Raw genomic sequence first — 24,212 nt, forward strand, 5'->3', positions numbered from 1 at the left:
CCAAATGATGTCTACTTTTGTTTGATCATCTGCCCATATGGCTAATGTGTGCATTTGGGTTCTGTTCACCATCTCAGTACATGGCACATATCCATGCACTTTACCAACTATAATGGGGGAGGGGGGTGTTGAAGGGATTAGTGCTACAATGTTCTAAACCTACATGAGATTAAAGTCTTAAAACCAAACTCATGCACCTCTGCCAGCTGTCACCTACCTCAACACTGTAGTAGTCTTCACTAGAACACTACAGACAACAGGTTCTGTGGGTAGGGAATTTGTCCACAAATAAACTGTCCCTTTAAAGATTTGTAATAATTTAAAAGCAGCTGGTTTCTGGTATGAACCAGTCCTCAGAAAACAACTCTCACTTCATCTACAAAGGACAAGGTCCAACAATTTGAGTTTTGGGTATTTAAAAAAAATAGGAGGGGGGAAGAATTGCTCCACACAGATACAGTCAAGACTCAGATACAATCGCTGGTTTAAGAACAAGACATTGGGCTCTTTTAAGCAGCAGACAGAAGGCACTGGCCTTGGCTGCTGACTGTAACTGCACTGCTAAAGCTAAATGAGCCAGTCTAGGTCTGGGACAAGGGGAAGGGAAATATTCCTAAACAAAACATCGTAGCTAAAAGGTCAGAAAGCAGACCCAGAACTCTCCATGGGAGTCCTGGTGCCCCTCAGTCCCAGGACAGATACAGCAGGGCTGGGCAGCTGCCTCTCCTCACAGAGGTAGGGAGATCTGGGGCAGAGAGAGAATGGTGTGGCCAAAGGAGATCCAGGCACTCTCCTCTCTCCTGTTCCTTCTCCCCTCTTTTTATTTAAAAGAAGAAAGGAAATATTTCTGTATCTGAGAAAAGCTGTGATTGCAAGAGTCCTTCTCATCAGAAAACAATGACTGACTTTGTAAAGGATTTCAGTAATACCTCAAATCTCCAAAAGATCCTGAAATTGGGGGAAGTTGAGTATAATTTTAGTGCTTAAGAGAAGCACTGAAGGCACATAATGATTCCACGGAGTTTAATTAGAGGAAGTTTTTTTACCATGTATCTTAAAGGCTTTATTCTTCAGTTTCTTGCCTTAAAGAAAGTACCTACTCCATACTGACTACCGTGGTGCTAGTGATGATTATGATGATACTACTAATGATAGTAACTATACCTTTATTAATCACATGTGCCAGCATTGCTTAAGAGCCTATTGACACTGACCTGTCTTTCCTCATTTAATTCTCATTGTGAAGTATGTACAATTACCAGCCTGATTTTATAGATAACGAAAGGGAGACACAGAGAGGTTAAGTAATTTGCCCAAAGTCACACAGTAAGTTGATATAGTTGGCACTTGATCTCCGAAAGTCTGGAGCCGATAGACTAAACAGCCTCTCTATTTATATTTGTTAGCATCTTGATCCTAGAATAACTCTTAGTTGTCCCTATTACCTGCAAATCACAGATGGGGGGCCCGGGGAACAGAACAAAGAAAGGATAATTTGTCTAGCTGGTGAGCTCCAGGGCCAGCAGTCAAATCCAAGTCTCTGACCTCCACATTCAGTACTTTCTCACTTTACCACACTCCAGGGTGGTTTAGTCAACCAACACAAGACCTCTGTACAGATGACCATTCCTGGGACCAGGAGAGGGGACACTAGGTCCCAGGGCACCCAGGGAACGAAGCAGCAAGGAATGAGAACTAGATGAGGGAGTGAAGGCAGCAATTGTTGTGCATGAAGAATCTGCCATCTACTGCTAACCTCACGGTTCTAAACCAAAACATTTATCCTGTCATGTCCTGCTTGAAAATCACACAGATTTGCTGGCTCTCATTCCCCAGTCTCCTCTCCCATTTCCCTGACATCCCATTCCCTGACGCCCTCTGTCCTCTGGTCCCCAACACCTCCCCCAGTGGCTGAGAGCATCTTTCTCAGGCCTGGGCTCCCGTGGCCTGCCCCAACACAGCCTTCTACCACGTTCAGACCCCAGCAGAAGACAGCTTCTCTGGACGGCATTTCCTGAGTCCCTCCGCCTCTGAGTTCCTTCACTGTTCTAGACAATTTAATACTTACTCATAAGCAAGCAGTATAGTTTGCCATTGTTTCTGTTTCCCTAGTGGAAAATCCCTTAAGGGAACAACCACCCCGGATCCTCAGAAGGTGCATGCTAGAAGGCCTCCCCTCCACAGCACAGGATTGACAGTCAGGGTGAAACTGGATCTGGACAGCCACACACTCAGCTATCTAACTCTGGGATCAGTCATTTGTAAAACAGATAGAAACAGTACCTATCATAGGGTGTTTCTACGAAGTAGATGAGAGAATGCATTTCTAAGGTATTTTCCACAATGCCTGACAAAATGCTCCACAAATAATTATGTAAGTGATAATGTATCTGCCCACAACCTCACCAAATGCTTGTGGAATGTGCAGATGGAGCTCAACAAGTAGTTGCAATGCAGTGATGGGGAATTACGAGAGGTTAGGGATTATTTATAAAAACTGGACAAAGGAAGAAAAGCAAGAAAGAGCTCAAGAAAATAAAACATTAGAGTGAGATAGGTAGTAGAACAGGGAAAATAAGATCTAAGGATTAAATCAAGCCTGTAAACATTTCCTGGGCACGGACTATGTGTAAGTGCTTCAAGGGACACAGTCCCATCCTCACGGGGCTTACCATCTAGCTAAACAGTGAAGGCAACACATCAAATAACTAAAAACACACAAAAGTACATAAATGCCAAATGGATAGGATAGCCAGTAGTTCCCAGTTTTGGGAGGCATGATGACTCCTTTTTTACCATCAACTACCATTGCTGTCGATATCTGATATAGGCTATTCCTTATAACCTGATTGAAAAAAATGCCTAACAATAAAAAAAAACTACCATGAAACACCTACTATGAATTCAACATTTTCCAATGGATTTACATGTTGTTAATCACAACAGCATCTACATACTACCAAAAAAAAAAAAAAAAGAATATATATGTCCAAGATGGCATAAGCTCAAGTCACTAACACACACTAACGGTCACTGCCTACACCATGAGGGTTACTGGCATAGACTCCATGTCACTGGCATGACAACAGTTCAGAAGCAAGGTAGTTTGGACTGCACACTGCTAATAGATTCAGTTCAATAAACACATCACTAACTTAACTATAATAAACATATAACTATGATAATGAAAAACAATGCTTGTAAAAATTGGTACACAGATCCAAGCAAATTTCATAGAAGGAAAGACAAATTGGAGGAGATCCTGAAGGATGAGTAAAGTGAAGATAGCCAGAGAAAAAGGAAAAAGAAGGAACATGAGAAAATGAACATGATGAACAAAGGAGATACAGCAGCAAATCAAAGTGGTGAAGCCTGCCTTCCTGGGAATGGTGGCAGGGTAAGGGGAGGAAAGAACAGTAACCTTGGCACAAAGTTTTAGATTCACACTACCGAAGGGACGAAGGGACATGGCTTCTCCAAAGATGAGTAATACAGATGCCAGAGGCGACTGTGGAAAGGGCACAGGCTTTAGAATCCCACAGATCTGGACTTGAATCTGGGATCCACTGGTTTCTACACCCTGGGATAGTCAAGGCTTCCTCAGCCTATATTTCTCTGCTGCAGAGATCCTATACTATTTAACTCCTAAGGGATACAATGATTTTGAGTGAGTCTCAAGTAGGCAACCACTCTCAAGTGCCTAGGACAGTGCCCAACACAGAGCAGAGAACTCAATGATCACCATGACTACTCAAAACCCACAAGGTAACCTTCAAGGTAAGGCAGGTTCCATGCCGGCCCACCATTTCTCAAATAGATTTGACCATAAAACAGTTTCACATTAAAATTTACAAAAGAATATGAAAGGATCTCAGGACAAAGTATTAGATGTACTTAGATTAGCATGGGACAACAAATTTAAGTGCTAGTGATCCAAACCATGAATTCAACAACAATTTTGGATAAAGTTGTATTCTATTAATCACAAATCAAAAAGTCTCATGGATAAAGTGACTGTAACTGTTGTAAAAAATGATCAGTGTTTAAAACTTTATAATCAAAATCCTCATCCCTACAAAAAAAGTAAGTAAAATCCAATCATCTTATTAAGAACATGTTTTAATTTTCTCCAGAATACTTAACAGTCTATGCAACAGTTTAGGAAGCACTGCCTCAAAGGGGGTAGAGTGGGGTGTCTTCACAGAGGACAAGATAAAAAACAGAAACAAGAAAAATACAATAAATAAAACCTTCTCCTACATTTTTGTGAATCCTGCTAAATTATATGGTACCTCTTCCCACCATCTCCAATTTAAGAACTATTAAAGCACCTATTGTGTGCCAGGAACATAATAGGCATTAGGCAAAAGGACTTCATGGGGGGGGGGGGGCACAGGAAGAGGCAGTGAGGGGGAATTGATTAAATTTGGATTTTTAAAAAAATATATGTATGAGTGGGGGGGCACCTGGGTGCCTGCTCAACAGTCAGTTGAGCATCCAACTCTTGATCTCAGCTCGGGTCTCGATCCTAAGGCTGTGAATTCGGGTCCCACATTGGGCTCCATGCTGGGCATGGAGGGAGGAAGGGAGGGAGGAAAGAAAGAAAAGAAAGAAAAGAAAGGAAAGAAAGAAAGAAAAAATATGTGTATGAGAGGGGTGCCTGGCTGGCCCAGTTGGTGGAGTGTATGACTCTTAATCTCAGGGTCATGAGTTCAAGTCCCACATTGGGTATAGAGATAACTTAATACACATACACATAATACTGAAATCTGATGCTTTTAAAGAAGTGAAAACTAAAGCTTAAAAACAAAAGACAGGGATCCCTGGGTGGCGCAGTGGTTTAGCGCCTGCCTTTGGCCCAGGGCGCGATCCTGGAGACCCAGGATTGAATCCCACATCGGGCTCCCGGTGCATGGAGCCTGCTTCTCCCTCTGCCTGTGTCTCTGCCTCTCTCTCTCTCTGTGTGTGACTATCATAAATAAATAAAAATTAAAAAAAAAAAAAAAGACAATCTGCTACTGCAATAAAAGGGACTCAGTTCTCACTGCAGAAACTTCTTTATCTGACTTCCAAAGGGAGCCCTGCCTGGTGGGAACTGGGATGAAGAATGGAGAACCCCAGGGTATGGGCTCTGTGGCTGGTTCACTGCTAACTGAAGGATGGACTGGAAGACAGGTTGAGAACTTGGTACCCACTCCCAACTTGTATTCAGCAACACAAGAGGCCTCGCTAATGAAGGAGAACCAGTCTCCCCTCTTCTTGCCTGGCTGAGAAAGTAGGTGTCAGAGGCAGCAGAAAACTGCATGTAGGACTGAAGGCTGGCAGAGGCAGAGCCACCCATCTGAAGGAACCAAAGACTGTCAAAGCGCTCACTCAGACCGCTGCCACTCCCACACACCAAGGACAGTTGCCTCAGGTGTTTATCCACAGTCTGTGCCCCCATGCCAGGAGGGGGGCTGGGAAAGATGATCCAGTTGCTTTCCGTATGTTAATCCTGGCAGCCTAAGCAGCAGCAGAAGGCAAACCGGGGGCAGAGAAGTGGGCCAAAGGAAAGTCTGATTAATAATCATACTCTGAGTTTACAGAGCACATCTTTCTTCCCTGAAGAACTTGAATTGCTTTGGAGACATTACTTCACTAGACTCTTCAGGTTCTTTTTTTTTTTTTTTTTAATTTTTTTTAAAGATTTTATTTATTTATTCATGAGAGACAGAGAGAGGCAGAGACACAGGCAGAGGGAGAAGCAGGCTCCATGAAGGGAGCCTGACGTGGGACTCGATCCCGGGTCTCTAGGATCAGGCCCCCTGGGCTGAAGGTGGTGCTAAACCGCTGAGCCACCCGGGCTGCCCAGGTTCTTTATTTAAACATTTTCATAGGCAAGTCATAGGCAGTATTCAGTACATGGGAAAGTTCAGATATTAAATCCACCCTAACAGATTAGGAAAAGCACACATACCCACACCAATTTGCCCCAGGGAAACCTGAAGAAATGGGACTATAGCCATGCCTTCTCCTAGCTGTTCTGGCAGGGACCAAGGGCTGCTTCTCAAATACGGTTCTGAGAACTCAGAAAAAAGTGAGCATCCCAAAGGTCCCAAAATAAGTGTCTAGAATTCCATAGAATAGAGAATAGAATATTCTCTGACTTACTCCCCTCATAGTATAGAGCAAATAGAGAGCCAAAATGGCCTGAAATTATTTGTTAGACAAGCCAAAAAGGGAGGGAGGGAAGACGAGACAAAAGGAAAAGGAAAGAAAAAAAGCACATGTATTTTGCCTGGATCAAAGAAGTTTCCATTTTTATCTCAAGAGAGGGACACTGGGTGGGTCTGTAAGGCCTGTCTATTGCAAACAAACCAAAACCAGAGAACTACAGGATAAATCATCACTCATTTTTTTTTCCCTTTCTTATCCCTAAAAAAAAAAAAAAAAAAAAAAAAACACATACATTTCTATAATACTAAATACCAGACACTGCACTGGGTCTGATCGAGTACAGAATGTAAACAGAGTGCAATATCTCCTGTGTGCCCGAAATGGAAATACAGGGGTAGACAGAACCATCGGTATAAAAGTGTCAATACAAAGACAATTAAGTTTTATACCTATATACTGCAAAAAAGTCCGTGGTGGAAAAGAACAGCAGAATATAAAACAGAATAACGGAAGGGGCCTCCCTAGCTGAGGTGATCACAAAAGGCCTTGGTAATAAAGTATTATCTTGCCTGAGACTGGAAGGAAGTGGAGGTAGGACCTACTCTAGAGGCAGAAGGACACACACATGCACAGAACATCTGGTTACAACAGACTTGGGCCTTCCAAAAGCCAACACCAGTGGGCATAGAGTTCACTTGGAGAGGAGGAAGAGGATGGCAGGGTAAATGCAGCCCTACCATGCAAGGCCAGCCGAGGCATCTTGAGGACTCTAGATGTAAGGACCTAGTTTTCCCCTATGTCCTGCATAGTTATCAGCCCAATGCCTTCCTCATGGCAGACACTAAGAAAATACACTTTTAAATCAGCAAATCAAATATAAGCCAATGACCATTTAACAAGCAATGCAATGACTTAAAATCTTGGCCCTCAAGAATCTTTTTTTTTTTTAATCTTTTTTTTTTCTTAATTTATTTATTTATGATAGTCACACAGAGAGAGAGAGGGAGAGAGAGGCAGAGACACAGGCAGAGGGAGAAGCAGGCTCCATGCACCGGGAGCCCGACGTGGGATTCGATCCCGGGTCTCCAGGATCGCACCCTGGGCCAAAGGCAGGGGCCAAACTGCTGCGCCACCCAGGGATCCCCCTCAAGAATCTTATAATCTGGTTTGTAGAAAAAAGAAACCACACCACCCCTTAGCCCCAAATGACATGTGTTCCTGAGACAAGAAAAATATCCTAAGGCAATATCTGATTAAATGCCAAATGAAACATTTAAGTCATATACAGTTCACTGGAAAGGGGAGTGATTTTAGGCCATGTGACAACAGGTTTCCCAGCAGAAAACTGAAGTCTGGGGAGAATTTAGCTAAACCACCTGCAGAGGATACGCTAGACAACAGTATAAATGGAAATGCAGAAGTAGAAACGAGCAAGGGTCGTTTGGGAGAAGTAAGCACACAGGGACTGCTGAGCCCACCCTAAAACATACAGCAGTCTACCACACAAGCCGCTCCAGGCCAGCTCACCCCAACCTCAGGGCCTCCTCTGGAGACAAGAGGAAGATTTCCCACAGGCCAGAGCCCTGGGCTCCTCTCCTCCCTGGCACCCTCTGAGAGAGCAGGAAAGGGAAAGTGAGTGAGACTGTCTGCCCCAAGGGAAGGAGAGGCAGAGAGCTATGGATCCCATTCGCTGGGGGATAAAAAAATAAATAAATGAAATTTTAAAAATTAAAATTAAAAGCCAAGAAAGGCAAGAAGGGGGAAAAAAAATCCAAGTTGTTGTAGTATTATGCAACTGAAATTCCATGCATAAACCAGGAAAACTCAAAGGTCACAGCTCCCACAGCAACTGTAACCTGAACCATCAGCGCATGTAGTCTTTGGCACTGCTAGACCCAAAGTAACCCAGCATGCGCACTGCCAGGCAGCCCAGAGCAGCCCATGTGCAGCCAGCACATACCTGCAGCTGAGGCGCCCTGGGGCTGCCCCTTAGCGCCAGGGAGAATGCGCCTGCGCCCTGCGCCCTGCTGGGAGCTGACCCAGGCTGCCTACAGCAAGCTGCACTGGGCCCTGGGCCATGCTCTGTAGTCTCTGATTCTTTTAGGCAGAGCTTCACCCTGATTCCATGCCTACTTAACTATACATCTTTAATCCTAACTCTTCTGTGGTTTGTGTAATCTTAAAAAGGAGAAGGAAAGAGTATGCAGGTGGGGGGTGGGGGGGTGTGCTGCTACCTTTTTCTCTTGCATGTTGTGGCAGCCCAACATTTGGAATGCCTCACCTTACGGGAAACAGGTCAGGGTGTGGGGGAGGGGATGGAGCAGTGGCAAGAGAATGCTGAGTTTTGAAGGACATCTATCAAAAAAGTGAAAAGACAACCCACAGAATGGGAGAAGATTTCTGCAAATCATGTATCTCGTAAGGGACTTATTTCTAGGAAATATATAATTGAGCTTATGTCCTTTCCCAAGAGTGGACAGGACACAGATAGGATCATCCAGACCCTGCACTCATGCTGAGAAGATGGGACAAGAGCCCTGTTCCAGCCTGGGGTAAGGCTGTTCGTGCAAGACGGACCAACAGGAACCTGGCTTAGAGGTGGATGATCATGGGCCTTTCTAAAAGACAAGTCCCCGGGGGGTTCCCTGGGTGGCTCAGCGGTTTAGCGCCTGCCTTTGGCCCAGGACGTGATCCTGGAGTCCCGGGATCGAGTCCCGTGTCCCGCTCCCGGCATGGACACACTCTGCCCCTCTCTCTCTCTCTCTATCATAAATAAATAAGTAAATAAATCTTTTTTTTAAATTTTAAAACTAAAAAAATAAAAGACAAGTCCCCTGAGGTCCTCCTCCTCAGGATCAATCATCACAACAGAAAAAACTCTCCCAAAAAAAGGTTATATCCTGGAAATCTTACCTCCCTCCAGGCCATGGTTTACATCCATAGCTGAAATTACAAGCTCAAGGCAAAGAATGACTTTCCTGTGACCTTGGCTGCCAAGGTGAAGAGAGACAAGGGAAGCAACACAGCAGTCAAGAGAAAGCCCAGCTGCGGAGAGCTGTGTGAAGCATTTTGATAACTCAGGGGTAACATGAAGTGAACAAGCCTGGGAATCTTTAAATTGCTTTATAATCTTCTTGATTCACTTCCTATTTCATAAATTCCCACCTCTTTCTTGCATCTGGAAAGACAGAACTTCTCATTTTCTCCATGTTTCCTTAATCAGGTTTCCCCTCTCACGTTTTTGTTCCTATGTTCCACACACTCTCAGCCCCCACCTACATGATTTATAGCTACTTGTTCAGATTACATGCAAATGAAAAAAACTCCACACACTCATTTATCCCAACTTAGAAATGAAAATCCCTGATAAGGAGAGCTAAAAGAGAGACAGAACAAATGAGGTTCTGAAATACACATCTGTAATCCCAAATATGTCCCCCAAACGGACCCCAGCATTCCTACCTACTAGTAGGAATATGACCTTGGACAAGAAACAGACCCTGCTGCATGCCCCCTGAGCTTGCTCCATTGACAGGAAACAGGATTTACTGTCCTAGAGGTGTGAGTGGCTCAGAGGAGGTAGCAAATAAAACCGCCATCAGAACAAACACTATTATGTAAGTAAAACATCTTTTTTTTAGTCTTGTCTGAACAATATAGGGAGAAGGTAGACCACTAAAATATTTTGTAGGAATCCAGGTAGGAGGTAGTTTAAGTATTTTCACTCTGGTAACTTATCTACATAACCAAGATGGACTTCTTGTTATTAAATTCCTTGCCTTATTGAGTAAATACAGCCAAAAATCTCATTAGATAACAGAAAGGAGTTAAGATTACAATAGGAAATGACACTGCTCCATTTTCCCAGCTGCGCTTAAATACAACCTCAACACACTATGTCCAACCACCAGCTATTCCCAGAAGCCTGGACCCAACATGTTCAGCAGTCATCAGCTTACGGTTGTATTTTTACCAGCAACATGGTGACTAAAATGCTATAAAGAGCCTATATGCCTTAGTCTTTGCTTTCGAAGGATTTTAAGCTTCTAAGAGCTAAAACAGGGGTACCTGGGTGACTCAGTCTAAGCAGCTGACTCTTGATTTCAGCTCAGGTTGTGACCTCAGGGTTGTGAGATGGATGGAGCACTGTGTGGGGCTCTCCACTGAGCATGGAGCCTCCTTGGGATTCTCTCTCTCCCTCTCCTTCTGCCCCTCCCCCCACCTGTTTTTTTTCTCTCTCTCAAACAAATAAATCTTTTTAAAAAACTAAAAAAATAAAAGCTAAAACAAACTCACCAATATAAGAAGTTGCAAGTATTAAAGGTAATGAGACTGGTTGTAAACTATTCAACTCTAGAGACTTGTTAAATAAAATAGAAATAGTTGAAAGCACAGAAATCTGTCATGTAAATCTGAGTTTACTCAAGAACTGAGGGCAGGGCAGCCTGGCTGGCTCAGCGGTTTAGCGCTGCCTTCTGCCCAGTGCATGATCCTGGAGACCCAGGATGGAGTCCCACGTCAGGCTTCCTGCATGGGTCCTGCTTCTCCCTCTGCCTGTGTCTCTGCCTCTCTCTCTCTCATGAATAATTAAATAAAATATTAAAAAAAAAAAAAAACAACTGAGGGCAAATTTGACTTATCAAAATTAATTAAACTTTTATGCTCCAAAGCAAAAAGGATACTAACTGAAAGGCAACTCACAGAATGGGGTAAAATATTTGCAAATCATAAATCTGATAAGGAACTTTATCTAGAACATATAAAGAACTCTTATAACTCAATCATAAAAAGCAACCCAAGTTTTTAAATGGGCAAAGGATTTGAATAGATATCTCTCCAAAGAAGATATACAAATGGCCAATAAGCACATGACAAGATGCTCAACATCATTAGCCATTAATGCAAATCAAAACCACAATGAAAATGCCATTTTGCATTCACTAGGATGGCAATATTAAAAAAGACAGATAATAATAAATGGTGGCAAGATGTGGAAAGGCTGGAACCCTCATATATTTCTGGTGGGAATGTAATAAATAATGCAGCTACTTCAGAAAATAGGTAGGCACTTTCTCAAAATGTTAAATACAGAGCTACCAACTGATCCAGCAATTTTACTGATTGGTATATAAATACATAAGAGAAATGAAAACATATGTCCACACAAAAACTTGTACATTAATGTTCATAGCAACACTACTCAAAATAGCCCAAAGCAGAACTCTTGAATGGATAGAGTATGTTCATAAAACAGAACATTTGGCCAAAAAAAAAGGAATGAAGTTCTCATAAAAGCTACAACATAGATGAACTTTGAAATACTATGCTAAATGAAAGAAGCTAGTCACAAAAGACCACATATTATATGATTCCATTTATATGACATATCCAGAATAACAAATCTACAGAGATAGAAAACTAGACTAGGGGTTGACTAGGGGAATCTGGAAACACAATGAGGGACTCGATTCCAGGACTCCAGTATCACGCCCTGGGCCCAAGGCAGGTGCTCAACCGCTGAGCCACCCAGGCATCCCACCAACAAATATTTCTTAAAGCACATAATGTGAGCTCCTGGTCAGGTGTTCTGAGGAATCTGACTTAAGTCTAGGATGTGACAGAATTGGCATTCATGAAATAAACAGACTTCAGGGCAGTGGATGATGGGGATAAATCAGGAGATAAAGACAGTAAAAACCAAGATCCCTGGGTGGCTCAGTGGTTTAGTGCCTGCCTTCAGCCCAGAGCGTGATCCTGGAGTCCTAGTATCTATTCCCACATTGGGACCCCTGCATGGAGCCTGCTTCTCCCTCTGCCTGTGTTTCTACCTCTCTCTCTGTCTCTCGTTAATAAATAAATAAAATCTTTAAAAAAAAAAAAAAAAAAGATGGTAAAAACCTTTGGTCAAAGTAGGATATTCTTCTGGGGTCCCCCAAGTAAAGTATGGCAAACTACTATCATGCCTTCTCCATATGACCTTCTCCATCCCACAGTCAGAATTAATTGCTTCCTCCACAGCATTTCCTTTAAAGCCACCTTATATTACAGTTCCTTGTACATGTATCTGCCCCGCCCCCACCATGCAATACATTCCTAGTGGGTAAGGACAATGTTAATGATTTATGTCTCCTTGAAAACCATTAGCACCAAGTCCTGCATATAGTTAAGTGGATAATTTGTATCTGTCCACTTTAAGTACTTACTTCACAAAAAATATTATTAATGCCTCTTTTCTTATTTCTTAAACCACATCAGTGGGCCACAATACCACTGGCATCTGAGCTGCCAAACAGCCTAAAAGCAGAATCCTTAGATTGTTACCACGACTTTCACATATGATCCACAGCAAACACCCATACAATGTGGTCCACGCCCACTTTTCTTTCCAGGACTCCCCCTCCTTCTTTCTTATCATCTATCCATCGACTTGTTTGCTCCTCAAGCCTGCAAACCTCCTTGCAGGCCTAAACTGTTCACTCTGCCCAGGCACTCCTCCACTCCCCATTCACTATCAGTCTGGGCTTAACTTCTGTACCACTTTTCTGGGAGGCCTTCCTGACCTCCCCACTCCAGCCCCTAGTAAGCACTCCGTCCCACATTTTCACTGGACACTGCACTAGTCCTTCCTGCAGGTCTTTCACACGCTTAGGTATCTCTGTGATTGTACTTGTTTTTGTCTGCCTCCCCCACTCAACTGTGAACTCCACAAAGGCAGCGTTTATTTAACTCACTGGGGTGGTGTGCTGGTAAATGCTTAACCATCTATTCTCCAAAAACATGTTCATGTCTTTATAGATATATCTATGTATACTTATATTCACATTTATAATAAACTTTACTGATATAAAAAGTGTGTACCAACAATAATAATAATATATACATTAACATGTGGTAATACATAATAAAGTATATAGTAATAAAATATATAATCTGTACTGTAAATTCCATATAGCCAATTGCTTCTCACAGAATGCCATCATAGATTTTTGTCTAACGCATATCTATAGCCAACTCATGGATTCAATTGACAAATAAGTGAATGTTGATATTTTCATTTACTTTAAGGAGTTAAACAAAACTGGAACATGAAAGATGAATATCGGGCTGAGCTCAGCGGTTTAGCAACGCCTTCGGCCCAGGGTGTGATCCTGGAGACCCGGGATTGAGTCCCACATCAGGTTCCCTGCACGGAGCCTGCTTCTCCCTCTGCCTGTGTCTTCCGCCTCTCTGTGTCTCTCATGAATAAATAAATAAAATCTTAAAAAGAAAGAAAAAGAGAAAGAAAGAAAGAAAGAAAGAAAGAAAGAAAGAAAGAAAGAAAGAAAGAAAGAAAGAAAGAAAGAAAGAAAGAAAAGGAAAGAAAGAAAAGAAAAGAAAGAAAAGAAAAGAAAAGAAAAGAAAAGAAAAGAAAAGATGAATATCAAACAGGACATTAGCAACTTCTTAGCTTTTAAATACTAAATAAATATTTCCTCAACATTTTTGTGCTAAATCACAATTAATGCTACAGACACAAAACACTAAGTTTGGGGTACCTGGCTGGGTCAGTCGGTAGAGCATGCGACTCTCGATCTCGGGGTGGAGTCTAAGCCTCATGTTGGGTGTAGAGATTACTTAAAAATAAAATCTTAGGGGATCCCTCGGTGGCTCAGCAGTTTAGCGCCTGCCTTTGGCCCAGGGTGCGATCCTGAAGTCCCGGGATCGAGTCCCACGTCAGGTTCCTGGCATGGAGCCTGCTTCTCCCTCTGCCTGTGTCTCTGCCCCCCCTACCATCATAAATAAATAAATAAATCTTTTATAAATAAATAAATAAATAAATAAATAAATAAATAAATAAATAAATAAATAAATCTTGAAAAAAAAAAAACAAACCACTAAGTTTGAACTGGAAATGTTAACGTTTTTTCCATTACTTTTTTAGACAACGAACAAAATATTAAATTAGGCCCTAATTTGTAGATCTATTGGTTCCCATGGTATAAATACTCCCATCATGGCCAATTTCAAGCTATCAACTTGACATCTCTGAGCACAGACAAGGAGCTAGGAAGAGATGCACCATAGATGACTATTATATCATATCTCCACCATATGGATACAAGAGATGCAGAGTACAGTTTATGCTAAAATAATGAGGAAGCAATGAATTTTGAGTATTACCCTTGTTTTTAATATAATTTATTTAATTTTAAGTTTATAGAATTAGTTTTTAATAATGGCTGCACTTATAAACCAACCTACACAATTCCTGTAGTAACTTCACTCCTCAGAGTCTGCTCTCCTAGAGGGAATCAAGATTTTCCTATAACAAGATTTTACTGTATTTGGGAATTTTGAATGCTAGGGAGAATGGTACAGTTTTCCATGTAACACATTATCTTTCAAAGGAGGGGATCTTTTAAATGTGTGCCATTTTTTATAAATTCTCCCTGAAATATTTCTTACACAAAACACTTAGGCACTGAGAAGTTAATTTTAAATCCTTTAACAGTCTGATTTGGTTTAGCACCCTGGGTGGCATTATTCACAGGGTGTTCCTTAAAGCTCATGAGTTCTGGCTCCTAGTCTGGAAAAAACAGAGCCCAACAAGTATCTCCTGGCCCCAGAAGGTACTGGGCTGGTACTGAGAGCTGCTGGGAGCTTGCTCACCCACTCCCTAGGTCTTTTCTAGCTCAGTTTGGGTCTTAATGCTATTTATTTTTCTGTCACTGTTGCTACGCTACTTTTAAGTTTCTCTCTCTGGTCTTCACACCTCTCCTTGGTTCCCTGTAGACCGCTTCACCAAAGTTGGTTTGGGTCCCTGCTTCTCATCATCCTCCCCAGTCAATACCAACTGTCTTTGTCACTGATGACTCCTAGATCTACATCAGACTATCTGAATGCTCATCTCTATTTACTCTTTTCATGACAAACAAAGCCTAAAGTACTCTCCCCCAGTTATCAGCAACTGTCCTTCAGATCAGACTGTGTATCTCTATGCCTCTGACAATACAAGCCTATCATGGCTGCTCCTCCAAGAATGCAGGAGATAGACTACTGCATCAGCCAGGATTTGGTGGACCTTTATCTTCAGTAGACTATAATAGGAACAAAGGTGGGAGTGAGGTTTCATTTTCCCAAGTGTAAAATAAAGCTGAATCTGCTCTTTCAGATTACATGCTGCCCTTCTCCCCAGACAGTAGCGCTGCTCCATAGGAGCAGTCCTTTCCCTGTCATCATCTCTACCCCGTCCCAAGCAGTAACATACCCAAGACTCATGAAACATCTCCTACGTCTTCCCCACTTCTCCCATTTCTGGTCATCAACCTGTCTTCACTAACGACCAGTGGAAGTGATCTCAAACTGCTAGCCCATGAGCCCTTTTGATCTCCAGCCCATCTTCCCCAAGTACACCTCACCCAGTACCACTTCCCTATTTAAGAACCTAAAGCTGCCTATCAAAATCTAGGAGACCATTCCTCTTCCTAGGAGATAAACACTTAAGTATTTAGGGGCCAAGGAATGCAATGTCTTTAAATCATACGGAGAGAAAGAAACAAATATGAAAAGCAAATGGTGCAAGGATGAAAACTGGCAGTTCTGGGTAAACAGAGTCCTTTATACTATTCTTGCACTTTTCTGAAATTATCTCAAAATAAAAATGAAAAAAACAAAACACCAGACCCTATACCCCTACAATACCCCTACACCTCTCATCTTTTCATCAATGTTTGTCAACGCACAGCCTCTTCTCACTGAGCGTTCAGTCTGGCACATCAATGGTGGTCATATCTCTATCTAATATCTTGTTTTTGTTCCCCCTCCCTGCACCTAGACTCAGGATTTCCCCTGCTCCTTCCTAACAACCCGCTTCCTTCACTGACTCACTTCTTCCAGGGGTGCTGAGGAAGGAAAAGAACTAACACTCACTGACCATCTGCTACTAGCCAGGCTGGTATCGTACCTGGCACTTAATGCATATTCTTTCATCTAATTCTGCAAACAACTATGCAAGTGAAGCAAGAGCTTGAGCCTGGTCCAAGAACACACAGTGCAGAGCTGGAAGGGACTCCCAGGTGGACCTCTGTCATCCATGGCACAGCCCACACCTCACATTCCCCTTTCCAGACAACTCATCCACAGCCTCTTCATTTGCCCAACATGTACTTACTGCTTGCTTTGTGCTAGGTCCTGTTCTAAACGCCAGGGATACCTCAGAGGACGAAACAGATAAAACCCCTGTGACCTCATGCAGCTTCTGTTTGATAATATAAACTGTATTCAAACACTCCTATAGTACTTAGTCCATGTCAGTTATTAGGCTAAGCACTTAATAAATATTAATTCATTTGATCCTCATAAAAATTCTATGACTTATGTATTACTCTTACAAACGAGGAAACTAGACTAAAAGGATTCCATAATCTACCCAAGTTCACATAAGCAGTAAGTGGTGAAGCTAAGATTTATACCCAGGCGGTCGGGCTCTAGAGCCCAGGCTACCATGCCTCTTAAATAAATCTAAGTAAAACATGCTAGAGGGTGGTAAGTACTAGGGAAAAAAGGAAAAAGTACAGTAAGATAGAATTTAGAATACTGGGGGACACATTAAAATTTCAGACTAGGTGGCACGAGTAGCTTTCATAGAGAAGGTAATGTTGAAGCAAAGGCATGCAGAGGTTACGAAGGCCCACCAGGTACCATTGCAGGGAAGATCCTCTCAGAGAGGCTGAACAGTCTGAGGCAAGGGGTGCCCGGGACATCCAGGAAACAGCAAGGCAGCCAGAATAGCTGGAGCACAGGGAGCAAGGCAAACAGTAACCACTGCCTTTGAAGGAAGAGAATACAGGGCTTACACTGGATTCTCTGTATTTGCTCCGTTTTCACTAAAGGCTCTTTAACTATTTATCTTGACTCCACAGATTAAAACATGTAAAACATTTCATCTCCAAGCACACATGCCAATTTTATACTCAAATTTTACCTCCAGAATACCCCTTTAAATGGCTGATAGCCAACCTCTCTCTACAAATGGCAAAACTGTGACACAAAACCATGAAGTGATCCACTTAAGCTCACTGCCCAGCAGCAATTGAGTCAAGGTTTTCTCATGTGGACTGAGAGATGAGGGAATATGCTGAGGCACCTGGCAACTTGGTCCTCCTTTGTGCCCCACCCCCCACCCCACGGCCGGCACAGGGCCTCACAGACCTAAGACACTGACTCTTGGATTTCAGATGACCTGGATCCCAAGAATGGGCTCTGTGAAGATCAGTGATGACGGAACATGGTGAAAGGTCCCATCACATCCACACTGGCAAAGACCAAGCACTTAGTTAAGCCATATAGAACTTAAGTAAATGGAAATGAGGCGCCCACCTTACACAAAGATAAAAGCCTTCCCTTTATTCCTTTCTCATCAGGTGCAGAATTTCCAGACTCCTTTTCCCATAGTTCCCACAGAGCTCCAAAAGCTATTACGACCTCTAAGGAACTAAAGAGTATGCATCAGACATTCCCCTATTTCTGGTTGCAGTCTATAAAGGTAGCAAAAAGAACATTCTTTTTTGCTCTAAGTCAGAAATGGTAGCTAGTATAGCTGCTCCTCCCATTTTATTTCCAAAATAAATTAATTGAATTCCATTTTATTTTCTAGATCAAGCCCAGAACAAAATCTACCCTAGAAGAATCATTTTACATAGGCTGAGGAGCAACGGAGAAGAAAGCCAAAAGAATGAAGGTGTTTGTAACCATAAGTGAGATCTTGGGTGCTTGTGGCTACTATGCTCCATTTAGGAGATGAGCTTTCTCATGAAGGCATCAGGAAATGGCACGAGCTATATACATAAAGTAAAAGGCAGTGCCTGCCCTCAGACAGCTTAGCAGCTCAAGATAACAAGTGATCCTTCAGCCCTGGGACTACTTCTCCTTTTGCAGAAGCCCACTGACCAGCCCCAGCATGAGTCCTTGGGAACTGCTACTGCTGGGAGTGTGGGTCTCCAAAGAGGCACAGGTAGCTGCTTACGTCTGCCACTGGGAGAGTAAATGACAGATCATTACTTACACATGGCAGACAGTCTATGAGGAACAGTTCTTAGAGGCTGCTAGCTCCAGACATCATAATTAGATTGTATTGATGTTAACTCTCCCAATGTTGGTCGCCATACTGTGGTTACCTTTTCTTTGATAAATTCATGCTGACATATTTAGCAGTAAAAAGAAGCAAGATGTCACCAACATTCAAATGTATCAGGAAAAAAATGGGAGGAGAGTGGAGAGAGAATAAAAAAGCAAATGGGACAGAATGTAAGCAATTAATAAAATCTTATTTAATAGACCTAATAACAGGCACAAGGGACCTGCTCTTGCAACTTTTCTGCAAATGTGAAAGCATATAAAAGTAAAGTTATCCAACAAATGAGCTTTGCCTGTGCCCTGCCGGCAAACAGGTGGGCATGCTCTCCCAGTTACAGCAGGAGCCACCTCCCACCTAAAGCACTCCAGAGGCCAGGGCAGCTAAGGGGGCTGGCACAGTGACACGAGGAGATGACTGGAATAATTCACAGTGCTGACAGAAGTCTGGGAGCACATAAGGCATCTGCTATTTCTGGGGTTTTCTCTAGCATCAAGTCATGCTCTCAGGTTTTTCTCCAGTATCAAATCATATTCTCAGCGCATGGAAATAAGGCCAGTTTTACCAAAAAGGGGCTGGGAACACATGAAACGTGAAGCTTCAGCATCATCTGGGGCTCTTCTCTCGCCATATCTCTTCTTTCTAATCAGTGTCCTCTTTGCAAAATGTCTCTGGCATCAAGTCCCTTCCTCTCTATTTCCACTGCCAACAACCTGTGACAGTTCCTGGGTCACGTCACACCTGAATTCCTACACTGCTCAGGGTGGGCAAACCATGACTTGTGGGCCAAATTTAACCTGCAAACAAAGAGGGCTTTACATTTTTAAATGGGTCAGGGGAAGAAAATCAAAGACTATTTTAAGACATGTGAGAATTATATGAAATTCAAATTTGGAGGGTCATATATAAATGTGGTTAGCATACAGCCATGCCCATTTGTTTACCAATTATCTGTGGCTGCCTTCCTACTACAATAGCAGTTGAATAGCTGCATCAGAGACCACATGGCCCACTGAAGCCTAGACTATTTACTTTCTAGCCCTTTATAGAGAAGTTTGCCAACTCTTCCCACAGGTGGTTTTGCTGGACCTTAATCTTTCCCGCCTCCATCAGATTAATGAACACAAAATACTACCTCTACACTGTTCCTCTGTGTTCCAACACCTCTGATGAACTACCTGTTGCCTATAAATTTCACACTGGGCCATGGCATCCATCAGACCAGGTGAATAAACTTGCTTTTAGCAGGAAAGGCCCACAAAGGCCATGCTTTTGTTCATGCTGCTCTCCGCCTTTTAGAAAACTCTTCTTGCCTTCAGCTGCTAAGCTTACCTTTCAAGACTCTGGGATCATTTCCTGGTTCCTTTCCATCTGCTTCCACAGAACCCTATACTTAGCCTCATCACAGCACTTACCACAGTACACTGAAATCATCTATTTGTGTGTCTGTCTCCTCAGCTACAGCAAGATTCCAGAGGGCAAGGAACACGTCTTACTCATCTCCCAGCACCCAGACAGAACGTGGCACAGCAGTCCACAAACACTGAACCCAACTCCAACCATCAGGCTGGCCTCCTCAATGCCCTGAATGCATCCTGCTCACTCTCAACTCCAAGCTTTGCTCACACCAACACCTAGACAACCCTACCAATGACCTGGGACACAGTGCACAGGCCCAAGTGAGTCAATGTGGACCAGGGTTCAAAGCCCAGGCTCTTCCCACCCATGTACTGTGTGGCCTTGGATACGATACTTGTATCTCTGAGTCCTCACCTATAAAGCAGGGATGATACAGTACCACTTAACTTACAGGGTTGACAATGCATGCACAGCATTTAAACCATCACTTGGTATATAATAAATTCTCAAAAGGTAATACAATGGAGGGCTGAGGATGCCTACCCCCACGCAGTTGAAAATCTGCATATAACTTTTGACTCCCCCAAAACTTAGCTATTAACAGCCTGCTGACCAGAAAGAAGCCTTACTGATAAACAGTTGGTTAACATCTATTTTGTATGTTATCTGCATTATGCACTATATTCTTAGAATAAAGCCAGGGAAAATGTTATGAAGAAAACCATAAGGAAAATACATTTATAGTACCATATTGTACTTACCAAAAAAAGCTGCACATGAGTGAACACATGGCTCAAACCCGTGTTATTCAAGGGTCAACTGTAGTCATTGTCCTTATTGTCTCCTAACACTGAAGTCACCTGTCTGTGCTACTTGGTATTTCATTGCTTTTGTTTGCTTTTTACCCAAACGCTTTCCACATTTATACTGTATTTTCTGAGGCAGACGCATTCATTATGAATATATTTCTACAAACCTGTGCCCTATCCTAATACCCAGTATAGTGTTTCATGTGGAGGAAGGGCCCATTAGATTATAAATTAATGAACAAAGGTTATTTCAGGAAGACTAAATAGTTGCTAATAAGAAAAGAATGCAGAGCCAGGGATGCCTGGGTGGCTCAGCGGTACAGCATCTGCCTTCAGCCCAGGGCGTGATCCCAGAGTCCCAGGATTGAGTCCCATGTCGGGCTCCCTGCTTGGAGCCTGCTTCTCCCTCTGCCTGTGTCTCTACCTCTCTATGTGTGTCTCTCATGAATAAATAAATAAATGAAATTTAAAAAAAGAATGCAGAGCCAGGGATAAGGCCGAGAATAATAACACTACAAGGCTACCACTGGGCACCCAGGTCACTACTGGTACAGTGAGGTGGTCCTAGAGTTAGAAAGGAGTCAGAGTGGTAACATGGTCTCATCTAATTCCCAAAGCTCTGGGAAAGCATCTTCATGCCCAGGACTGCTCCCACCCCTGCTAGAGCACCTGGAAAGGGCACAGCCCAGCAATACACTCTTCTAGCAAGGGCTACCAGTCTATTGGAGCACCTGTACCTCCAAGCAAGCAGTTACTACATGGGGACAAGTGCACCAAGCCCAGCAGATCTGCAGTAGTGATGGGCCTGAAGGCAACCTGCAGGAAAGGGAGGTGGCCCCAGCCTTTCCTGCAACCAAGGTACAGGGCTGGTCCTCAGAGAGGAGCTGTAGAGAGATCCTCTGTCTGCTAAAACACAAACATTCCGGAAACAGCCACAGGAGGTGGGTAAATTTCAGAAATTCTCCATCTTATGTGCATGAAATTAACAAAACTGAATCGAGAAGAAATATTTTGCCAGGAAGTATAAATTTTCTCACCACTCCATGTTCAGGGCTCCCTGGCCAGTTAAGTCACTTAGCACACTAGGTTTTCTGGATTTGTGTCCGCCTTCCCCAGAAATATGGTGACCTCTTATAGGTAGACATGTTTTAATACCTGGCACTTGCTTTATTATTGGGTACTAATAAGTGCATACTAAAACCAAGTCCCAGTGGGTAGCCTAAAACTCTTAGGTTCTGGAATTTCTTTGTTCCCTGGCTCCCTGAGGGTGTTTGAGGCCCATGGGCATTTCTATGCCTCATCTGGCCCACTGAGGTATACAGTAAACCCTGGGGGCTGATGCACATTGCTGTCTCATGAATTTCTTTCCCCTGCCCAATACTGTCTTTTTCTTCCCCATTTTCTCTTCCTTTTGCTCCTTCAACATTTCACCTTCCAACGAGGTGATCATCCAGCCTCTGCAACTTACTGGGTTTATGGACCTTACCTTCTCTGAAACGGTTTTCCTATGGTAAAATAGGAGTGACGGTACCTACCCGAAGACTAGAAATGATATGTGTATATTAAAGCCTTTGGCACAGCATCTGGGTGGTTAACACTCAATAAGTGATAGCTAATTACTACATAACTATACACAGGACTCACTCACCTAAAGATGCTTTTAAAATGCTAAAGGCATGGGCAGCCCCGGTGGCTCATCGGTTTAGCGCCACCTTCAGCCCAGGGTCTGATCCTGGAGAACTGGGATCAAGTCCCGCGTCGGGCTCCCTGCGAGGAGCCTGCTTCTCCCTCTGCCTGTGTCTCTGCCTGCCTCTCTCTCTGGGTGTCTCTCATGAATGAATGAATGAATGAATAAATAAATAAATAAATAAATATTTTAAAATAATAATAATAAATAAAAATAAAATAAAATGCTAAAGGCAGAAGGCTGATTTTTCCCCCCTTTCTCTGCAAGTCTGGTTTTGAGAAAAAAAAAAACCTGTTTTGGAAACAAACTGACACATGTCCATGTCACTAGTCACAATACTTCTCCTTTTCCTTTTTCACAGGGAAATAGATGATTCTGACCAGTTATGACCAAACCAGGGAAAAGGTTCTGTTCCAAATATAGTTAGGACCGCAGACTATTTTATTTCATTAAGTAAGAAAATGAAATTAAAATCATCCAAAAGGGGCAGCCCGGTTGGCTCAGCGGTTTAGTGCCACCTTCGGCCCAGGGCCTGATCCTAGGGACCCAGAATCAAGTCCCACATCGGGCTCCCTGCATGGAGCCTGCTTCTCCCTCTGCCTGTGTCTCTGCCTCTCTTTCTCTCTCTGTGTGCCTCTCATGAATAAATAAATAAAATCTTAAAAAAAAAAATCATCCAAAAGCCCATGAGCCAGTCAATAGGAAGGTTTGCTCAAGTTCTAGGTCTTGGGAATCAGCAACCCACGCCAAGAAAAAGGTAGAGAAGGGAAAGGAAAAGGGTTCCTCATCTTTTCTGGGAGCAGCGCTATAAGTAACACTCTTTCTAGATCCCATGTCTAGCTCCTGGGTCCTTGAAGATTCTTTACAGTGTCCTACATATTCTTTTTTGGAAGCCCACCCAGACCCCTCTAGATGCTTCAGAATTACTTTCTCTGACTGCCTCAGCTTTAAAGGAATACGCTAGTTAACCTAAATGCATCTCTCCCATAGCATTTCAGGCTGATAACTGAAAAGTAAAGAGGGGGTTAAATGTGAAAATGGAGGGGAGGTTGGAAGAGAGGAAAGGTGACCTTCAGGACGGAGAAACTGTTAGGTACAAGTCTACCCAAGTCAGCTGCCCATAACTGGTCCGTGAGAGCACCAATCTGGAACCAAATGCCTATGTCTGAAGTCTGCCTCCTTCACTTTCTGAGACACTCAGAAGTCACTGCTCCCTGTGCCTTGGCTTCCTCATGTAAAAATAGGGCTCATACCAACACCTATCTTCTACGGCTGTCATGAGGACTGAATGAATTTGTCCATGCAGAGCCTGGTACAACACAGTGAATTGACTCTAAGCGTCTCTGCTGCTACCACTGCTCATGTCATTATTTGTCATGATGCTACTTTTCCCCGCTTTTCCTTTTCCACTCACAAACCCAACAATTCTCAATCATAAGGCGGCTTTGGTGGTGGAGGTGGGTGATGTGGGGGTTAGAGAGGGAAGAGTGCAGTTGGATCTTCACATGTCAGCGTTTTGCAGGCTGGGAGCAGTCTGTGCTGAAGATTTGTTGTCAGAGGGGCTAGGGAGCTAGGAGTAAGTACCACCTCCTCTTCATCTTCTCTTTGGGTTACTCTGCTCCTCCTCTCTTCCCAAACTCCAACAATGACATAGGGAAGACCTCCCCGGACTCAAGCTTCGGCCATACTTTACTTAAATCAATAAGAGAAAAGCAGCATGGCAAAAGACCAAACAATGTTTGGGACCAAACAAAGTTTCACTTTGCCTTAAGGAAGTCAATAAAAGCTACCAGCTAAGCAAGTTGCTAACCAGAGTTAACCAAACCAGAGCCTTCATTGGATATACAATTAAATAGACCTCAGTAGACCTGTCTAATGCAGAAAGACTCCTTTCCTGGCTTCCATTCACACACCAAGATATGCTCGCTTCTCCCATCTTATGACAGATGCTGAGCAGGCCCTGCAAGAGGGGTGCAGGGAGACCCAGTTGTTCTTAGACAGAACTTAATACTTAGCAGAAGCTCCTGCCCTTCTTTCACCTTTCAGCAAGGTACTACCCAACGTCCTACTTCTCTTCCTTTATGTCATC

The 24,212-nt window shown here is 43.1% G+C and overlaps 1 protein-coding gene across 27 annotated transcripts in view; it reads right to left on the minus strand.

The window, feature by feature from the left end:
- The window catches only part of MICAL3 (microtubule associated monooxygenase, calponin and LIM domain containing 3), a 219,473-nt gene that overhangs the window by 169,040 nt on the left and 26,221 nt on the right, over positions 1–24,212 (minus strand). The gene's annotated exons all lie outside the window — the stretch shown is intronic.

Source organism: Canis aureus, chromosome 25 (genome assembly GCF_053574225.1).
Source record: "Canis aureus isolate CA01 chromosome 25, VMU_Caureus_v.1.0, whole genome shotgun sequence".
In the NCBI taxonomy this organism is placed as follows: Eukaryota; Metazoa; Chordata; class Mammalia; order Carnivora; family Canidae; genus Canis; species Canis aureus.